General features: G+C 49.0%; 1 long non-coding RNA gene across 1 annotated transcript; it reads right to left on the bottom strand.

Moving 5' to 3' along the window:
• Positions 1-502: 502 nt before the first annotated feature.
• On the bottom strand, positions 503-14,852 carry LOC129502540 (uncharacterized). The gene is made up of 3 exons (XR_008662982.1): positions 14,726-14,852; positions 3,601-3,710; positions 503-1,117 (listed from the first exon to the last, which is right to left on the bottom strand). It is a non-coding gene; the product is annotated as an uncharacterized LOC129502540 (long non-coding RNA).
• Between the last annotated feature and the right edge of the window lie 5,793 nt (positions 14,853-20,645).

The raw sequence follows: 20,645 nt of genomic DNA, 5'->3' as shown, positions 1-20,645 counted from the left end.
TAGACAGCACAGTACAAGGTATTGTGCTAAGTACTTGATGGGTAATAAATTAATACTAACAAAGAACAATGAGCTAAGCATGATTATCATGTTCATTCTAGGAATGTAGAGACTGAGGTCCAGAGAGGTTAGATAGTTTATCCAAGTCACTTAGTAAGTGTAGAGACAAGATACAAATCCCCAAGACTGGGCAGCCCGGGTGGCTCAGCAGTTTAGCACCACCTTCAGCCCAGGGTATGATCCTGGAGTCCCGGGATCGAGTCCCACGTCGGGCTCCCTGCATGGAGCCTGCTGTTCCCTCTCTGCCTGTGTCTCTGCCTCTCTCTTTCTCTATCATGAATAAATAAATAAAATCTTTAAAAAAAATTATTTAAAAAGAAATCCTCAAGACTAAGCCTGAAAAGAAGAAACAGTTCCCTCATTGTTCATTCATTCATTCATTCATTCACTCATTCTAGAGGCACAGAGTTGTGCCCCCATGCTATGCGGTGGGGATATAGACATAAATAGGATGGGGCCCTTGGCCAGAGGGAGAAGACCATCTAAAGAGGGAGACAATCCCTTCTTGGCCTCTTGTCTAAGATCAAGTGTAAAGAGGGAGACAAACAGACTAAAGGAAACCTTCACATCAAGAGACAACTGCCATGTTCAAGGTCAGCTCACAGTGCTGGGGAGCCCTCAGCTGGGACCGTTAACCCAGCATAGGGACGTTGGGACTCTTGAAGACAAGCAGGATTTCTATATTCACAAACAGAAGCCCCAGCCAGGTGCCCTCATTCCTTTCCAGGCCCCTCCTCCCCAGGATGAGGACCTCCTGAAAGGACAGAGTTGGACAGACCCAGGGAGACGGGGATAAGGTCACCCCTGCCTTATGGGACACCCAGCAACTGAAAACCTCCTGTGACATGCCCTCAGTTGTCCAAATTGCCCACTGGTAAACCATTCAGACTGTGGCTTCCAGAGCTTTCCAAGATTTGCATCTTCCGGAGCCTAACCTAGCACTCGATAATAGGTCTGCGATGAAGGTGTGTTTAGCGTCAAGTGCCAGCTCCACCACACAGTGGCCTGGTGACCCGAAGCAAGCTTTTTGTAGCTTTCTGAGCCTCAGCTTCCTTATCTGAAAAACATGGAGAACAATATTTATTTTCCAGGTTTGTTATGAGGATTAAATGCGTATGAAGCCCCTGATATTCTGAAGGCCATTAGTAGATAGCTACTACTATTATGAAGATTATTGTTGATTAAAGATAAACGTAGACCGTGTCCCCTTGCTCCCCAACACTTTCCCCAGAGTACTGAGGCAAAGGAGAAAATCCAGAGTGTGGAAAGTGGCTGAGTGTGCTGAGACCTGGGGTCCTTTCTGAACCCGATCACTGATTTGTGTAAAATTGGATGGCTCCTAACCCCACCCTGGGTCTCAGTTTCCTCATCTGTAAAATGATACTACTAGCCCAGACCTGGCGATCTTCCCAGCAAATGCCTAAAGGAATGGGGCGAAGATAAAATAAAAATGAGCCAAGGGAGCCTAATGTCAAAGTGTCTACCATTCAGTTGCTGCTGACAGTGCCATATGGGAACATGGACTTACTTTTACCAGGTATTCTGATTTTCAACAGAAGCTAGACATCTGGAATTTTTGTTTAAAAAAAAAAAACCAACAACTTAAATTATTTTTAAATTATATATTTTTTTAAAAAGATAACTATTTCAAACTTTCAAACACCATAAAGTTAAACACAGCGGGTCTTCAAGCCAGGGCTAATCCAGTGGCTGGCATTTTAGCCTCCGCAGACCAGATAACTTCTGGGCACCTCTCGGTCCCGATGGGCAGCAACTCTGCCCCCAGGCCCCACCTCAACTCCATTGCCCCCTTTGCCTGTTTCTGAGAAAACACATCTTTCAGGTCCCCTTTTCAGTTCCTTCCCCCACGTGCGTCACAAACCTATAAGGCCTCAGAGGATGCCCCATTGGGGCCCAAGACTCCTAGAACCATACAGAAATGCGTCCTATCAAGTTCTCCTTGCATTTCCAGAAGCCTCTGTACCTCTCAGTTCCTGGTTCCACTTTGTGACGACTGATTTCCTACACTGACCTCATTCTCCACTTCACCAAATGGAAAGGGTTGATGAAATCATCATTTCAGCCCCAATGTGGCAGAGCAGGTGTGAAAACCAAGGCTGAGCTGACAGCCAGAGCATCTTAGGAGCCATCAACATGCCAGGCACTGTTGAAAGCCTGCAGTAGGTGAGCACCTACTTAATCTTTGTGGCGAACCCATAAGGTATGTGCTATTATCATCATTTTGTAGGTGAGGACAGAGGTTCCAAGAGGATGAATGTCATTCATCCTGCTCAGGGTTGACCAGCTGGGAAGTGGCACTGCTGAGACCCAGGGGGTCTGGTTCCAGACCCCTCATGCTGAAATGCATGGTCAGCCTCCTCCTAACCCTTCACAGGCTCCCCAGCACAATCAGGAGGAAGTCCAGCCCTGCTTGCCAGCATGATGTCTCCCCCTCTTCATGGGATCATGTGTGCCTCTGCACCCTTGTATATTCTGACCTCTCTAAGATGCTCTTCCCTCCACTCCTGATTGGCGAGTACTGCAACTGACCCTTCAAGGTATCCTCTCTGTGAAGTCATCCTGGGCTTCCTACATCTGAGTAGCATGTATGTCTCATCATTGCAAGCCTCCCATTGAACAAGCACTGCACTGTGTGTTTGTCTCCCCCGTGGGACTAGAAACTCCCTGAGGGCAGAGCTAGGGCTTACTCATTTAATCCTGACAACACAGCAGGCTTAATACACGCTGTCCAAGGTGGCCTACTCTGAATCCCTCCCCTTGTCCTGCCTGCACTTCTTGCATATTGGGGTTAGCCTAACCCCAGAGGAGCCCAGATACCATGGCTGGGAGACATGGTCATTGCATCCACCAATGGTGTCACCCTGTATCAGTTTACCAGGACTGTCACAACAAAGGATCACAGACTGGGTGGCATAAGCAACAGAAATTTCTTTTCTCACACTTCTAGAGGTTAGAAGTCCAAGATCAAGGTGTTAGCAGGAGGGTTTCCTCTAAGGCCTCCCTCCTTGGCTTTAGATGGCCATCTTCTCCTGGTGTCTCCATGGTTTTCCTTCTGTATGTGTCTGTGTCCTAGACTACTCTTCATATAAGGACATTAGTCAAGTTGGATTGGGACCCATCCTGATGACTTCATTTTACTTGAATGACCTCTTTAAAGGCCCTATCTCCAAAAACAGTCACATTCTGAAGTTAAGACTTCAACATCTGGATTGGGGGGTGGGGTGGGGGACACAATTCAGGCCATAACAGACCTCAATTTCCCTCCTTCCCACTTCCCAAGGTAACCTACATGCAGCTAGAATCATTTAAGATCAGTCTGGGAGAGCCCTTCATGGGCTTCCAGCCCAAACTTTGCATTTCACAAATGGGAACACTGAACCTTATAGAGGGAAAATAGCTTGCCACTAAAATCATCCAGCAAATTACGTCAAAGCTTCCGACTACTGGTCCACGAGTCTTCCTGTGACCCCCACACCCATTTATAAACACCATTTTTGCTATTTTGAAAACCCCTCTCACCTGCAGAGCAGAAGGTAGGCTGATGGGAGACAGGAGCAGATTTCCTGCCAGTCACTCTCCTCCCTGGTCCTGCTCAGTGAAGGCCAGTTTCTAAAGTTGATCCCAGTCACCTGTGAGGGGTGCACAAGATGCCCTGGTCACTCAGCTTGACCTCAGAGCTCCCAGAAGGGGTATTTGATTGAAATATCAAGCATTTGATTTTTCTCCTTCCAGTTCAGAGAGTTTCCACTTAAAGGGCCCTCTTGCCACCCCACATGCCTCCCAGGACCTGAGAGCCACCGCCATTGCCCTGGGGGCCTGTGGAGCAGCACCTGCACCCCTTGTCCTATATCCACTTTAAGCCTACAGAGGCCAGGCCAGGGCAGCTCACATCTATCTAGTCCAGGCCTCTTCAGAGCAACCCTCAGTGCTTCTACACTGGGACAACCCAAAGCCCTCCACAGTTTCACATGCCTGCAAAAGAAAGTTGGTCCTCCCCCAACTGCTTGGGTTCAAATACTTTCTCTAGCCTCTTCTAGCTGTGCAATTGCACAAAAGTTAAATAGCCTCTCTGGGGGTTGGTGGTGGTGTGATAGCAAGACTTTCCTTATAGAATTTTGTATATTAAATTCACTCATATGTCTACAGCACACAGAGTAGTGCCTGCATATATTAAGTCCTACGTAAGTATTTGTTAAATTCATATATACGTGCTCTCCACTCTACCCAACACACCCAACACAACAACGACAAGCGTTCTCAAGAACCTGCGATGTGTAAAGCACAGTTCCTGGCAGGAAAGGCTTACGGTTACAGGTGAACTTGATAAAAGCCTTGAAGGTTAGGGAGAAATTCCTGGGGCATAGGGGAAGCTGTAGAAATCCAAGTAAAGGGAGAATCATGAGTAGGGTCAGGGTGGCTGAAGAGCCCATGGCATTGGGCAGACACTGAGTGTGGCTAAGGCTCTGAGCAGAAGGGGAGGTTGTAGAACCAGAGGCTGAAAGGACAAGAGACCAAATCTTGGCGAAGTGGGATGCTGGGGAAACAGGCCTCAGGGCAGAGCACTTAGTCCAGGAATGCACCACGCATGTGCCCGTCGCTGGGCCTTGCTTATTCTGGTCCTGTCCCAGCGGCTCATGCTGCCACGTTTTGACTCTGTTCCAGCTCAGCACTAGGCCTGGGATACAAAACTAGATAGGATGTAGTCTCTGCTCTAGAAGCAAGCACAAAGTTGAGAGGGAGAGGGGGCAACTAATGAGCCGCTTAGAGAGTGGTGTAAAGAAAGAATGAGACCCTGGACATGGAGCAGCTCCAGCTGAACATGGGAGGTCAGGGAGGGCTTTCCAGAAGATGGGACATGTGAGCACAGTGATGAAGGGCACCTGAGCCTTCGCAATAGGGTAAGGTGAGGAATGTTCCAGTCTGTGAGTAGGCACCAGAGCGTAAAATGTAGCCTGGCATGGCTGGAGCAAAGGGCATATAGAGGCCAAGAGGCAAGGGATAGGGCTTTGGGGGAGGAAGTAGCCAGAGCTGGTGGGGCCTTGTGGGGCAGGACAAGGAATTGTACTATTATTCAGGAGCTAATGGGCTCCAGAGATGGACTTTGGGAGGGGAAGGGCACAAACAGAGCTACATTTTAGAGCAAACCCTGTTGGTTCCCCCACATCAGAGCCTGAGACACGAAAGTGACTGGCAGTGGTTTGTGAGGTGACCCCAGGAAGCAGCAGTGACAGAATGAGGAGAGTGAGTTGGGGATGGGGGTAAGACTAGAAGGGGTGGGGTTACTGAACTGGTTGCTCCTGTGAACAGCAGAACTCAGTCCCATTGGGGACCCTCTGAGAAACCATTAATGACCTTGACATTGTCTCCAACTTTCAGTTCCCACCATTTATTTTTTAAAAGATTTTATATATTTATTCATGAGAGACACAGAGAGAAAGGCAGAGACTTGGACAGAGGTAGAAGCAGACTCAATCCCAGGACCCCAGGATCATACCCTGAGCTAAAAGTAGACACTCAACCCCTGAGCCAGCTAGGCATCCCCATTCCCTGCCATTTAAAGACTGCCTCAGGAGACAATCATTCTCTCTCCACCCATTGCTCTTCCAAGCACAGACACTGACTGGCTTTCCACTGGCTGTGGTTTTGAACAAGCCCGGCATGTGTGAAATAGGACAGTTACAGTGTGCATGAAACCCTCCTCACTGCTGTGCTGAGGTCAGGTGGTCTAAGGAAGGTGTGGGGGGCACAGAAACATCTGCAACTATCCCCTTGGGTATAAGATGCATCCGTGATAATTACCTTCTGTTGCAATTAACAGAAAAAATTAATAGTAGCTGAATCAAGTTAGATTTTTAATTCATCCTTGCATTAAAGACGTCCAGAAATAGTGGCTTATGGCTGGTATACTTCCTGAAGGGCATTCTCCAAAGGCCATTCTCCAAATGGCCCAAGGTAGCTGCTAGAGCACCAACCATCAGAACCAAGTTCCAGGAAGCAGAATAGAGCCAGGAGAAAGAGGAATGCATGCTCTGCATTTTAAGGAAACTGTCTAGCACGTCCACATGACACTTCACTTGTATCTTCTTGGCCAGAGCTTAGGCACAGAGTCATCCCTAGCTGCACGAGAGGCTGGCAAATGTTGTCTTTTAGCTCATTGGCCATGTATCTAACTAAAAGTAGGCACCCTATAGCTAAGAAGGGAGAGAGAATGGACCTTGAGATGTGGCTATCAGCCCCTGTCACAAGGATATAAGGCAGAGCAAGGAGGTTAATTCAGAAGCAGTTGTCATAATCCAGGGAGAGATGAGAAGGATCAAAGCAAGGGGAATGGCAGGGGTGGATGAAAAGCAACTGTGCATGCCAAACGCCTGGGTATGGATTTGGCAGAACTTGGAGAAGGGTGTAGAGAGGAAAGGAAGGGCAGGAGTCAGAAATGAATCCCAGGCCCTGACTTGGATGGTGAGGTGAGTGGAGATGCCATCCATGCAGGAAGAAAATATGAGAAGGTAAACAGTTTAGGAGAAGGTGATGAGGTCCTCTGCAGTCATGCTGAATCTGTGATGCCAGAAGGATACCTAGAGATGTCCAGGAGGTAGACATTGGGTGACCAGGTGGTCAGGCGACAGCAATTTAGGGGCATCAGCCAGTGGAGCAGAGGAACCCTCAGAGTGAGGACACAGAGAAAGGGGGAAGGGGCTCATGCAGCATAGCAGGCTGACATCAGAGGATAAAGAGCATGGGAAGCTGGCCCGTGTGAACTGCATCAGAGGGCAGGAGGAGAGTCAGGGGTATTTATGCCCCTGGTTGGCTGTGCCCCTCCTGTAGCTACACTCTCTGGGTTCTGATAACCACTTGGCCTTCCCATTGGGCCTAGAGTGGGTAATGGCTCCCTAATATTATTCATGCTAGAGTGCTGCACCATTTCCTGGTACATTCTCTTAATTCTTCCATACTTTTTAAAGAGTGCCTTCATTATACTCTCCTTAATTAGATAGGTGATAGATAGATAGATAGATAGATAGATAGATAGATGATGGATACATGGATAGATTGGATGGGAGATGGATGGATTGGATGGAGGGGCGATAGATAGATGATAGATAGATAGATAGATAGATAGATAGATAGATAGATAGATAATAAGTGGATGGGTAGATGAATGGATGAGTTAGATGGATGGGTGAGTGGGTGGAGGGACGAGTGGGGGAGTAGATGGATGGATGGCTGGATGGGTGGATGGATGGATGGATGGATGGATGGATGGATGGATGGATGATGGATAGATAGTTTGGATGGATGGCAGATAGGTTGCAAAGGAAGATGAGATCACAAGAGAAACTGGGAAGCGACAGCAAGGGAGGTAGGAGGAGAACCACAAGCCAAAGGAGAAGTGAGCTCAGTGTCTAATGTGACCCCCACATTAGTTAGGAGAAGGGCTATAAGACATCCACTGGATTTGCCACAAGAAGGTCACTGATGACCTCGGTGAGAGCAGTTCCATGTTATGGGAGAAGCCAGATTGCAATGGGTAGAGCTGGAGAAATGAGTGGGAGATGAGGAAGTAAGGCCACTGCTTTCTCTCATCTCCCCCTAAAAAGCCTGGCTCAAATGTTACCTCCTCCACAAACTTTCTCTGAATCTCTGTTCTTCTTCTCTGCTCCCTGAGCATCCAGCTGGCCATCTGCCACAAATCCATGGCTGAGCTCTCAGGGTCAGGGTCTGTGATACTGGACATACAATACCATGGAAAGAGCACTGGACTTAGAGTCTAGAAACATGGGCTGAAAGCCTAAAAAACCACCCAGCCTACCTACTCCAAGCTCCTGAGAAAGAAACACATCTTGTCTAACTTGGTCAGAAACAGGTTCTGGGACCCTGGCCAGTACTCACTGCCCCATACATGGAAGGGTGCCCCCTCCAACTGCCATCAGTTGTGTGGCCTCCTACCAGGTCAGCATCCAGTAAAAAGATCACAGCCCGCCCTGCCATTGCCCTCATCTGCTTCCTTAGCCATGAGAAAATGTAGAAGCCTCCAATGGTCATGGCCATCCCTCTTTTCCACCATCTCTAGGACTTGTCAAGGCCAAAGGCAATCTCTATTACAAAATAATAGCCGAGTTGTTCCTGGGGCTCACTGAGGAGCCCAGCTGCTCCCACTCAACCAGGCTGGGCTGTCACTGCCCGAACCTGTCACTTCCGGTTGAGTCAGCTCAGCCCTACCTGACCACTGAGACTAAGGCACCAGCCAGGGTTCCAACACTAGCAGGAAGAATGATCTAGAGCCAGCCACGAAGTTGACCTTTATAGGCTACTTCCTGTGTAGACGGAGCTGTTCTAGCATGGTACTTTCATCACCTCGGCCCTACAACAGCTCTATGAGACATGCCCTATTCTTATCTCACTTTATGAATGAGGGACCCAGAAAAGATCAACTCCTGGAATAATTTGACATCTTCAGACCCAAATATCGCTTCTTGGCAAAATTATGAAAGAATGAGCATGGAAGGAGAAGGCAACAAATACTTTTCCTGGGCACCTTGTATATGCCAGGAGCGTTGTCCCGTTTGATCCTTACAACAACTCCCAGCAGGGCTGTATTTTATGGATTTGCAGATTGAGCGTTGGAGAGAGTAAGGATTGCCCAGAGAGTCAGGCCTGAGGCCCAGATTATGATTTACACCCAAGCCACTCCTTCTGCTTAATTTTCTCAACTCTGCAAAGCAGGCAGTGTTTTCCCATTACACAGACGAGAAAGCTAAGACTCAGGGAAGTCAGAATGACTTGCTCGAGGTTGCTGTGTAATTTATGAGATCTGAGGGCAGCAGAGGAGGGAATGTAAGGGGAGAGCAAGGATTCAAAATGAGGTTTCTGACTTTGCAGCCTGTTGACAATAGGCAGGGAAGACGGGATTGGGGGACAGAGGCTTTTCTCTGCCCTTCAGTTGTGCCAGGGCTTCTGTGGCTTTTATGCACCCCCCCTCCCCGTCTTTTGCACTTTCAGCCTAGTTCCCCACCCCCCAGCCACGCACGACAGCAGGAGACTTCAGGGGTGGGAATTTCAGCCACCACAAGGGGTCCATTCCCAGTCCCATCCTCTGACCTCCTTGCTCTCAGTGGAGAAAGGGAAGACGGAGGATAGGCCTGATAGCACTGGCACCTCCCCATCTTCCCAGCTCCACTCTGCCCGCGTAGGGCTACCACTCTGAACCTGCGTGAGGGGCGCAGTGGACCAAGGATGGGTTGGCTTCTCGGAAAAGTGATTCATTCACCTTTCACAGAAAAGACACAGACTTTCTTATTTTCTGGGCCCAGATCAAGGTCAACTTTGTGCACCCCTGTCCTTGGGGTCTCCTGGGTGATACCCAGTCTGGAAATGTGTGCCTTTTTAAGACTTCAAACCTGTCCAGGGTCCTGCTCAGCAATCGGTGCCCTGGGCCTTCCCCCAGGTCTTGCCTGCAGGGAGATACTTTCAGTCCCCACCCGGATCGTGAAGACCAACCCCACCTCTCACCCATAATGACAGGAAGCCAGCACGGTGATGGCTTTCACCAAATACCTCGCCACCTTCTCAGCCCTGAGAGTGGCCTGTTCCCAGGATGGGTTGATTTAGATACTCTCTGGAATGGTTCCCCAGATGTTTCCCAAGTTTATTTAGAGTATCTACATAAACCCAAATGCTGTGGGGGCTACCATCCCCATAGTAAGGTGTGGCGGGGAAAAACGAACAGATATCAGAGTTGGACAGATGTGGCTTCAAATTCTGACACCACCAAGTTGCTTGAGCCTCTGTGTTATCTGTAAAACAGAGCTGGTTATCAGGAGTGCTGAATATGGACGCAGTAATGCCTCTCAGGATTGTATGAAAATTGGATAAATTAAAAAAAAAAACCTGGAGAAATCAGCACCTAGAAAATGCCTGGCACTCTGTCCAAACCCCATTGCCCATCTTCAGCTGCCACTTCATCACGTAATCCTGCAGCCTCCCATGAGCCTCACGCCCAGACTCAGCATCCCCAGTGCCCCTTGACTCCTGCCTTGAACCATCAGGGGTAGGTCTTTCCGGACTTCCATTGCCGGCACTTCATCCATCATCCCTGGGACAAATGTCTTTTGCCCTTACATCAAATTCTTTCTCAGGATTATAAGCCCCAGAGATAGACTTTCTCATTGTTGGCTCATGTCTCGAGGGCTGAGAGCGTGGGCTCTCTCCGCAGCGTTGACCCCTGTCCTCTACAGGGTCATCGCCTCCCAGGGCTAGAATGTACCAGGCCCCCATTCAGAGAGAAGGTTCAGCTGCCCCTCCCCCTCCGGTCCCGCTGCCCAGGCTGCACAAAAGTCCCTTAGGGGTCTCTCCACTGCTAGCCAGCTATAAGTGGTTATGAACTTTTATTTCCACCTCTAATTCACACACTTGGCAAAGTTTAGCAAAGACCACACAATACCTCATGACCCCACTGACTGATGGTCATGGCACCTACAGTGTTCTCTTGTCCACCAGATCCTGTCCACAGATATAAAGCCAAGGAGAATAATACTAGCTGAAGAAATCAGCCCTTGGGGCTCTACCCCCCCAAAAGCAGCAGAGAAGATGAACAGCTTAAAGATAAAGTTCAGAGAAGATGAACAGCTTACTGGGGTCACAGAGCTAGTGTGAAGTAAAGTCAGGGTGACCTTCGCCCCTCCACCCTACCTGCCTCCACAGGCAACCGACCTGTGGCCCCATTTTTGCCTCTTACTATCCCTTCTCTGGACCCTGAACATCAGAGAAGTCAACGACTCCTATACTATTTACCTTGAATCATATGTTCCACTTGACAAACATTAAGACCCTGGACAGCAGAAGAACCAAAGAAGCTTTTTTGAAAGGCGGTTGCCTTGGCCCCACCCCAGACCCACAGGCTAAGAATTTCCCAGGGGGCTTCCAAGCATGTCTCTTCCTGAGAAGGGTGGTTCCGATGTAGAGCCAGGGCTGGGAACCACCAAATCTAAAATTAATCATAGGAAATGAATAATGAGCACCTACTAGGTGCCAAGCCGTGTCACTGTGGCTAATTTTGCCACAACTCAGCAAAGTGGGCTTTCTCAACTCCACTTTCTGAAAGGAAGGGAAAGCTTCAAGAGGTCAAGGGGCTTCCCGAGACACCCAGTTGGTGCGAAGCAGAACCAGGGTTTGAATCCGGTCTTTCTGATCTCAAAGCCCACACTTGCCTGCACCCTTTATGTGCAGTCCTACTGTGTGAGAGCCCTGCGCTACCAGAGCCCAGGGAAAGAGGATGAGTCAGACCCGTGCCTGGTCTAGGAGCTCACACCTGAGTGGGGGTGGCTGATACATAAGCAGTTAACTTACCCACAAAGCTGCCTGAGAAGGATAAACAGAGGTTCCAAGGGCTATGAGAGCCCAGCGGTGTGTGATGAGGACACGGGGAGGGGGGGAAACCGAGGAAAGCTTCTCGGAAGAGGTGACGATTGAGCTAGGTTTTGAATGATACCATAGGTACTGGTATCTATCACACCATGTGCCAAGTTCTACATCTGATCCAGAAGAAAGAAAGATACATAGGACACGGTCCTTGCCCTCAGGATGCTGGGAGTCAGCACGCTGCCTTCTCTGAATCTCCCATTTTCTCTACCAGAAATCCCTCAGCTCCTCCTCCCTCTTCCCCAGTTCCCATCTCTCTGCTCCCTTTGGTGCCTCAGCATCCCCCTTGGCCCCGCACAGCGAGCCCGGCCTTCTTGGTTGTCCAGGAAATGGGGTGCTCCAGGCCCAGAACCAGGGAGGAGAGAGGCATGGGGGCCCCGCCCAGGCCGGGGGACAAGGAGGTGAGCTTCAGAGCCACAGAGTGAGTCACAGCACACAGACACCTAAGCGATGGGGATAATAAGACACACTTCCCTGGGAAGTTGGGGAGAGAGATGAGATAGGAAGAGAAAGTGCTTTGAGCCTCTCGGAAGAAAGAACCCATTAACAGATCCAGGGTATTATTACCACGGTCATTACCTGCCTCAATTAAAGGGGTACGCATCTAACTACATGAGGAATCATTAACTCGTTCTGCAACCCACACATGGTTATATTTTTTAATATAATTTCATTTTTATTATTAACAGATAAGACCGAGAAATATTCTGCGAGTCATTCTGACATGTGAATACTCCCCTTTGGCTTGGGTGGGGTGTCATCCCTCCCACAGGGCTAGGCAAGGGTCCAGCCCAGGGGAAAGAGGCCGAGCCTCCCTTCCCACTCCAGCTCCTCAGCCCCAGGTCCTCCTCAAAGAAGTTTGGAACCATCTCTCGGTCCCCGATCCTATCGCCCGAACTGCCCTTCCTCTCGGCCCTCCACACCTGTCTCTGCTTCCCACATCTACCCACACCTGCCCGACTGCTTAGTGGGCAAGGAGAATGAGTGAATCACTGGATGCCAGGCATTGGGGCGGCGGGGGGCGGGGAGCAACGATCAGTTAGACACAGTCCTGCTCGTGAAGTAGGTAAGTGCACTGGGCCCATTCATTCATTCACCCAGCTGGCTCTGAGCTTGGGCTCTGGGAAAGGCAGGTGAATGACACATGTCCCCACCCAAGGAAACCCACCTATGAGGGGAGACAGACCCTCCAAACAACCACAGAAATCCCTACCAATGTGTGCTGTAGTAAAGCAATGCCCCCAAGAGCTGGGGAGACTCAACAGAAGACTTCAATCTGCCTTAGAATAGGACTGGCAGGAGCATGCCCAGGAAGGTCCTTCTGAGGGAACAAGACAGGAGCTAGGCCTCAGGGTACTTAGAGAAGGAAGGACATTGCCGGCTGAGGGAACAGCATGAGCAAGAAAGAAATCAGTGTTCTGGAGGCAGGGTGGGGGGGGGGGGAGTCCACTGTGGCCGGGGAGGTGAGGCACTTGGGAGGAAGGGAGAGAAACGATGCTGACGTGGAGTGGGGATGATCCAGAAGGGCCTGGTCTACCATGATGATACCAACCGGCAGCATATCCAGAACCCTCCGTGAGCCAGGCCAGGGCAAGGCGCTTTCCCAGTGACAGCTTTGTAAACCCTCAGGGCCGCCCCACCTAGGAGGCCCTGTTACCACCCTCTCTCTACTGAAGACCCCTGGGGTCAGGGACACACAGGCTGCCCAGCAAGGAGGGAGAAAAGCAGACTCACAGGCACCCTAGGGTTTAATGCCATATAAGGACTTTTTTTGAGGCTAGAAGGGGAATTTAGTCAGAGGGGAGGAGGAGCCGCAGGCTCTTTGGGGTAAAGTGATGGGGTAACTGGGGGACCCGGGGTGAATGGGGCACATCGACCACTTGGAGAGGGCAATGGGGGAAAAGGCTGCAATAGGTGGGTGCCCCTCCCCACTGCGGGGAGCAGGCCACCCCCCAGGGAGAGCCAAAGCCCCCACAGGCAGCCCAGCCCAGCACAGAGTGCATTGCAAAGGGCCAAGCTGGGAACAACCTCACGGGAAATGGGAAATCTTCGGGTTCCCCTCCTGTATAATTTGCCAGGCTGCCACACCGTTAGGCTTCCAGCGCCCTCAAGCAAGTCAATACCATCCCTTGCTGAGATGGCATTAGATGAGGTCCAAAATGCCTCTCCTGGCTCAGAAGGTTCTGGGTCTGCTCCTCACCTCCCCAGCCCTGTCTCATTGACTCGTTCTGTGCTCTGCTCACCTCCGCACCCTGACTTCTTATACTCTGGCCACACAGGACTTGACTGAGTGTCTCACCAACGCCTGGCTCTCTTTTCTTGTGACCACCCCCTCCTTATCCTTTGGGTTCAGCCCTCGCTGACCCTCCTGCCGCCCCCCTGCCTGTCCCCCACTCCCATGACACTCTGGTCTTCCCTAGCCGATGCTTTTCTTGCTCCTAATATCTGGTCGTGATCTGGCTCCTCACAGCTGCCGAAGCCGGATTTGTTCCCCGCTCTGCTCCCCGAGGCTGAAACAGTGCCTGGCACGGAGTGGGGCTCATGAAGTCATTTTGGAGGTGAATGAGTGAGTAAACAAGAGAACGACTGAGCAAATGAAAGCGTGTGCAAACCCTGCATCGTACTTTAGCTTGTACGATTCCTCTTGCCTGGACCATCCCCTCCCTTCTTGCCCACAGCCCGCCTTGGCCCCACCAGCTTCGAGGTGTCCTTGGGATCTATAACACAAGGGAGGCTCCTCTTAAATGTCCACCGTAGGACACATTGTCTGAATATCCCGAGGCTGCAGAAAATCCTCGTGATCACGCTCTGCTCTGTGTAAACCTGCCCCCACCCCGATACAAGCCAGCTCACCAAGTCCCGACGCTGCTATACACAAAAATGGGCAGCAGAGAAGGGAGGTGAGGGGTGCACATGCCTGAAAGTGAGCTCAGCCACCAGAAGGGGATGACTCACTGTAAAGGGTTTTGAACATGACATCGCATCCTATAAATGTAGCCTCGCCTGCTTTCCTTTTCTGCACTGATCAAACACTCCCTACACAGGAAAGAAGCTGACGCTCCGATCCCGGGGTGCTAAGACCTTATGATCGCGTTGCAACATAAGACCTGATCACAAGCAATCACCATAGAAGACTATCAGCTAAGTGCCAAGAGAACCCCACCTCCGGAACTCCACGTCTTTATCAGGGAATAATCCCCAAATCTGGCCCCACGCCCATGAGCACCTGGGTGTTCGGTTCCCTTTCTCACTGAGCGGTGTTCACGTCCCTGCTGGATCTCCTATTTGCATTTTTCGTTTTTTATCTCCTCTGGTGGAGAGAGAGAGTTACAGTGAGCCTGCCCCAGACCAAGTGCATGTTGCCAAAACCAATCCTGGGCTGTCTGCAGAATTCGCTGCCTCCCGTGCCTTGGAATTATTTATGAGTGCTTGCACTCAACAGCTTGCCTCCAGCAAGTTCACCCAGTTGGGCAATGTGGCCAAACGGCCAATGGGGAGGGCTCACCCCTGGAGTCCAAAGGTTTCAATGAGTATTTGGAGTTTGTAAGCACACTTTCAAGATCCTTTAATGGTGAAGGCAAAGGTGCTTTAGGCATATATACGAAGAGAGATCCCTGAAACCGTAGGGCAATAGATGAGTCGGGTAAGGTGGCTCTTGGCACTCCTCAGGGACTGAGACACGAAAGTTGCCAAAGCTTCTCAGATCCTATCACCCCCACCTTGAGCTGCCTGGATGATGAAATACTCTGAAGAGTCTGAATTGCTTTTACTGGTGAGCTGAGCTAAACCCAGCACCCCAACCTACCTCACAGGTGATCACAAAGGATGATGGGTGGGACCCGTGGTGCCCCCACTGGCACTTTACAGACCAGAGCACAGCTCCCCTCCTCCAGGGCCACCAGCCAGCATGGGGGAGGAGGTCCTTCACTTATTTGTTAGCAAATGAAATGCCAGGTGGAAGCACAGTGTTGAAACAAAACTAGATGCATCCCCACCCCGAGGCGTGATGAAACACTTGGCACATGCCTGAGAGAGCAAGGGAGGTGGGTGCTGGGGCTGAGGACACCCTGGCTGCACTTGAACTTGAGCATACCGCGCCCAGTGGTGGAGAGGCAGAGGATGGGGTGGGAAGGGGACTTCGGGAGATTAGCGTAGCTGCCTGGGGGAAAGCCCAACCGAGACCAAATTTGGCCAATAGATTCAGCCTTTGGTGACATTAGAGAGTCTTTCCTTTCTAGTTGAGTATTCCAGCCTGAGCCTGGTAGTCCTAATAATTCCCTAAGACGTCACTGCCAGGAAAATCAGGAAGAGAGGTCTGCTCACAGAGCGGGGAGGGAGCAGAGGAAAACGGAGGTGAGGAGGGAGGCGGGAAGGGAGGGAAGCCAACAGAATGAAACCTTGGAGATGGTATCTGTAATGTTTCTGATCTGAAATATCCAGAGCTTCCAGCCGTTTGAAAAAATTTCCCCATTGAATAGATTGATGTGTGTGAAGCAAGCAGATACATACCCGGTGTGTGTGCTAGAATGGTGCGTGTGTGCGCACCTGTGGGTGTATTTGTGCATGTGTGTGTTTGTGGGTGTGCACAAGTGCGGATGTGATAATGTGTGCATTTGCATGGTATGTACGTTTGCGTGTGAGAGTGCATGCAAGTGTGCACATGTGTGCATATTTGTCTATCTGCTTGTGCAGCATCTCAGATTGAGAACAGCTCTGGAATAAAGCCTCAGTAAAGGAGGGATCTTGTCCTGATCCGCTGCTTACCAGCTGGATGACCTTGAGCAAGGTGCCTCATCACACTGGGCCTATTTTCTCACTTATTCTAACTCCCAAAGCCATGCCTGGTATGTAATAATCACTCGATAAGTATTGATTCAATGAGCAATTGTTATTTAAGGATAATGCTGCCCATTTCTTTGGGTTGAGGAAACAACAAAATGAGAAATCACATGCATAACTACCCTCATACTCTCGATGCTTGACACATAATAGAAGCCCAATAAGCGTTAGCCCTACACCTCCCCAAATTCCGTTTTTATACCCTTGAGTAGAAAGAGGTTGATGAAGGAAATGATGCATAAGATCACGTCTCCTACAGCTGCCATCCTTGGGCTGAATTCCACTGACCATATTCCCTTTTATTTTTAAATTTTAATTCCAGTACAGTTAACATACAGTGTTATACTAGTTTCAGGTGTACGATATAGTGATTCAGCAATACTGTACATGACCCAGTGCTCCTCATGGTAAGTGTACTCTTAACCCCCATCATCTATGCTCCCCATCCCCCCACGCACCTCCCTTCCAGTGACCATCTGCTTGCTCTCTATAGTTAAGAGTCTGTTTTTTGGTTTGTCTCTTTTTTTTCCCTCTCTTTGCTTTGTTTTCTTGAATTCCACGTGAGTGAAATGATATGGTATTGGTCTTTCTCTGACTTATTTTACTTAACATTATACTCTCTAGCTCCGTCCATGTTCTTGCAAATGGCAAGATTTCATACTTTTTATGGCTGTGTAATATTCCATTATATATGTATATATGGCGGCAACATTTTCCTTATCCTTTCATCTATTGATGGACACTTAGGCTGATTTCATAATTTGGCTACCGTAAATAATGCTGCTATAAACATAGGGGTGCATGTATCCCTTTGAACTAGTGTTTTTGTATTCTTTGGCTAAATATCCAGTAGTGCAATTGCTGGATTCTAGGGGAGTTCTGTTTTTAACTTTTTGAAAAACCTCTATACTGATTTCCAGAGTGGTTGCACCAGTTTGCATTCCCACCAACAGTGCAAGAGGGTTCTTTTTTCTCCACCTCCTGGCCAACACATGTTGTTTCTTGTGTTGTTGATTTTAGCCATTCTAACAGGTGTGAGGTGATACCTCATTGTAGTTTTGATTTGCATTTCCCTGTTGTTAAGTGATGATGGACATCTTTTCATGTGTCTGGTGGCCATGTGAATGTCTTCTTTGGAGAAATGTCTGTTCATGTCCTCTGCCCATTTTTAAATCAGATTATTTGTTTTTTGGGTGTTGAGTTGTGTAAATTCTTTATATATTTTGGATACTAACCCTTTATCAGATATGCCATTTGCAAATATCTCTCCCATTCTGCAGGTTGCCTCTTAGTTTTGTTGATTATTTTCTTCACCGTGCAAAAGCTTTTTATTTTGATGTCATCCCAATAGTTTGTTTTTGGTTTTGTTTCTCCTGCCTCAAGAGACCTATCTAGAAAAATATTGCCATGGCTGATGTCAGAGAAATTACTACCTGTGTTCTCTTCTAATTTTATGGTTTCAGACCACTGACCATATTCTTAAGCCAATTTCCAGAGGCTTCTGAGTTCCCATTATGTTATATATTAGCTAGGCCTCTTCTCCCTGATTTCAGTCAAAGATTGACAGCAATTCATTTGCAAGAATTAAATGCAAGACTGAATTTTAATGACTCAGAAATTCGTGGCCAACTTTGCTTTCAGTGACCTTTAAGGAAAGGAAGCCTAGGAAGTGACCTGGTACCTGACCTTCCATCTGGTGGTATACCTGTGGGTCACGATCTTGCAAAAAATAGGACTAATTATCCTCATCATGCACTTAAAGGGACAAAAGCTTGGAGAGGTCAAGTGACTGGCCCAAGGTCACCCTACTCACTCCAGAGTCCTAGATATTCAGAAGCATCTGGAAAGTAAAGTCTCTTCACTCAGGCAGGGAGAAATGAGGTGTCTTAAGTTCTGAACCCATAAACATCTCAAAATCTCTGACTAGTCAGCCCTGATTGAGTATTGGCAGATAGAGCCAGGGCCATGTGGCAATAAGAAAACTAGTCAGGTGGGACTGGAACAGTGCCTCTGAGGTATTTCACAAACACGGGGAACAAACACATTGGTGTCGCAATCCTGGCCACCCGGAGCTGCCGCGTTGGCTGTTTTCTGAGCATGGACTGTGGATAAGGAGTTTGAGGGCTGAGGGCGCTAGGACTCCTAGGTGGGTGGCCATCAGCCCTCAGGGGGCAGGTTTTCAGTCCTCAAGCCCCTTAGGGTTATAGCCAGATGGAACTACTCCTTCCAAAGTGCCAAGGGCTACTCCAGACCCGGGGCCTTCCACAGTCCAGAAGTAACCTGCATTTCCATCTTCTCCAACTACTCTCTTTGACAGACACCAACACCCAGACTTACTAGACTCTGACTGGATCCCAAACATATCTTTTTCTCCACCATTTCCATGCCCAGGAAACAGACTCTCTTCTGCCCTCAAAAGAACTATTCATCTCGCAATCCCAAAAACAAAAGTTAATTAAGACCAAATCTCTCTTAGCATTTCACAATGCCCTCTGGGATAATTAATATAACTGGTATGAACTGCTTCATAAAGTCAGAGCACAAATATGGTCACATTCCACTTATTTTTCCAATTAATCTCTTAAGCACACATCTACATTAAAAGCAGAAAGTCCAGCATCTTCCTCTGGAGGTTCCCCTCCCTTCCAACAAATTGTCCCAAAGCCCTGGGGACAGGCCAAGTAAAAACAAAAATGAGCCTCGCACATACCAGGCAGAGAGGAACTGGAGTCTGTTCGGTTTAGAACTGCCAAGGATTCTCTCTGCCACGAATTCCTGCTACCACACAGTGTCACTGTTGAAACTCATGCCTGCACAATTTCTTGGATCCATAGAACGGCGGAAACCAAGCCCCTGCCTGGCAGCCAGGGGCCCCGTGCAGAGCTCTGAAAGCATGACTCTTCTCATTCATTTTCTCATACTTCGTTATTTCCCAGGGCACAAGACCACAGCGGGAACCCACAAGTAGGACCGATTCTACTTTCCACCCCAGACAAATCCCTTTTCCCTGGCCTGTGAGCGCTGACAGGAAACACGCTTTTAAATATCCGGAGTGGGAAACACCTTTTCGTATCTTTCTCTGCAGAGCGTGAGGGCTACTTGCTCTGCACCTGCCCGTCTCTGGGAAGCTGGCTTTGGTTCCTTTCTTCTCCTGCCTGCACCCTGATGTGACTGGTAACCTTCTCATGAAAGTAGAGAACAAAAACCCCAGTTAAATCTCCAGCAGGGCACCTCCTATTAGCACACCTGTGACATGTGCAGTAAATCTCAGGGCATAGCCAGAGGATAGTAATTATGTTTGGGAAGGGCCTACTGTCTGCCAGGCACTTTGACACATATGATCCTGTTTAATCCCACGACACCGAGCAAAGCAGTGAGAGCAGCATTTTCCAGCAGAAGGAAACGAGGCAGAATGGTGAGGGGGCCCAAAGCTGGACAACTGTAGGGTGCTCGAGCATTCCCTCCTTGCCTGGGGAGCCTGCCGAGGATGACTATCGAGGAGGTCAAACGGAGAGAAACAGCCCGAGCAGGCTGAAAGAGATAAAGGAATCCCAAAAAGGGCATCCCAAAGGGTTGTGTGAGGCCAAGGAGTGGCTGTTACTTTGGTAGAAGATAGGGAGAGAATGGGTTCATTACAGCCCCTAGAACTCAGGACACTGAGATCCAATAATGACAAACCAGTAATGGTCGAAGCAGGGGTTGAATCCCAAATTTATCTGGGACTTATCTACCGGGTCAGAGGTGAAGCTGGGACAGAGAGGGAGAAAGATATGCCTCCTCCAGCGGGAGGACTCTTCTGGAGTGGACTTCCCCATGCAGGCAGGAAGTGAGCACAGGCAGGGAGGAATGACTCGCTTTTTCCTATTTGATAAGAGGCAGAGTCTCCGTGTCCACTAGGAAACAGCAGCATGGGGAACAGCAAACTGTAATAAATGAAATAAGACACTGGCTGCTTGCGCAACAATTAGAGAGAAATTGGGATTATTTGCTCTAAAATTCCCCAAATGTGAGCATGGTAAGACGCGGAATGGATTGAAAAGCTCATGTCCCTCTCATCATGGGCACGGCATATCCGAGGCTTCAGTAAGCTGTATCTCCTTGTAATTTTCAGAGAAATGGGTGATGGGCACTGAGGGGGCACTTGACGGGATGAGCACTGGGTGTTATTCTGTATGTTGGCAAATTGAACACCAATAAAAAATAAATTTAGTATTAAAAAAATACTCTCATAATCATTGATAATATCCCCCGATTGTGAATCACGTGCCAGGCATTGTTCTAGATGCTTCTATATGTTTAAATTCATT

The sequence above is a fragment of the Nyctereutes procyonoides genome, unplaced genomic scaffold, assembly GCF_905146905.1.
Source record: "Nyctereutes procyonoides isolate TBG_1078 unplaced genomic scaffold, NYPRO_anot_genome, whole genome shotgun sequence".
Taxonomy (NCBI): Eukaryota; Metazoa; Chordata; class Mammalia; order Carnivora; family Canidae; genus Nyctereutes; species Nyctereutes procyonoides.
Note: the sequence above shows the minus strand (reverse complement) of the source record. Positions and strands in the feature narration are given on the sequence as shown.